The sequence below is a fragment of the Podospora anserina genome, chromosome 1, assembly GCF_000226545.1.
Source record: "Podospora anserina S mat+ genomic DNA chromosome 1, supercontig 1".
Taxonomy (NCBI): Eukaryota; Fungi; Ascomycota; class Sordariomycetes; order Sordariales; family Podosporaceae; genus Podospora; species Podospora anserina.
In genome coordinates this window covers 344,394-345,400 of record NW_001914859.1, presented here as the reverse complement: position 1 = coordinate 345,400, position 1,007 = coordinate 344,394, and positions in this window count along the sequence as shown.

Genomic DNA, 1,007 nt, shown 5'->3' with positions numbered 1-1,007 from the left:
TCGCTTTTAAATACTTAATTAAATTATTTTTTGCTTTTAGAAAATAAATTTTTTTTCCCGAAGCCGTTAATAAGAATTAAACGTTTAAATACTATTTTATAAATAAAGTAATTAAAAGTTTAATATATAAATATTAATCCTTCTAACGCTTCGGGCTTTATTATTAATATTATTTATATATTTTAATTTAAACCTCGACGTTAACGTATATACCCTTTTAATAATAGTTTTTTATTATTCGGATATAAATAATTTTCCGTCCTTTATAGCCTATTTCGTTATAATATATATTAAAAACTTTTTCCCGTTTAATTAGAAGATTAATAATTCTTTTAGGGGGAAAGCCTCCTTTATTTAGTTTAAAAAATAAAACTCCGTTTTCGAAAATTATTTTTAGGGTATTATTTTTAATAGTTTAAACGTTAAACCTTATTTTAGCCTTTAGCTCCGTATTAATCGCGAGGAACTCGGCGATAGTATAGAAATAAAGAGACTATAATTTATTTAAGTAAAGGCTTTATTTAATAACTTTTTTTATTTTTTTTTTTTAATATTTACTTGCTAAATATTTATTTCTTAAATATCATTTTTTTAAATCTTTATATTAATTTTATTGGTTTGGGGTGCGGCCACAGGCCTAAGAGTATAAGTAAGGAAGCGGGGCTCTCAGAGGACTCAGGGGTTCAGGGGTCATATATATAAGCGGTCTGCTTCGGACATTCTATTTTAGACAGGACATCGACTTTTATTCTTTTCTTCGTATTTTATGCCTTACACGCGTGCAAGCAATTCTGGCCCTCTAATCAGGCCAATCCGGTGCTTATTATGTGGCCTGCGAGCCCATAGTGTCTTTTCTTTGTCCTACGTGAAGTGCGGCCTGCGAGCGAGTTACTATCACGCTAGTATATTCATTCTAAGACCTGTTAAGGGTATATTTGTGGTGTTATGGTTATTTTGTGTGTTTTCTTACCATTTTAAATGGAGGTCGTGCCCGGGTTAAGCAAAGG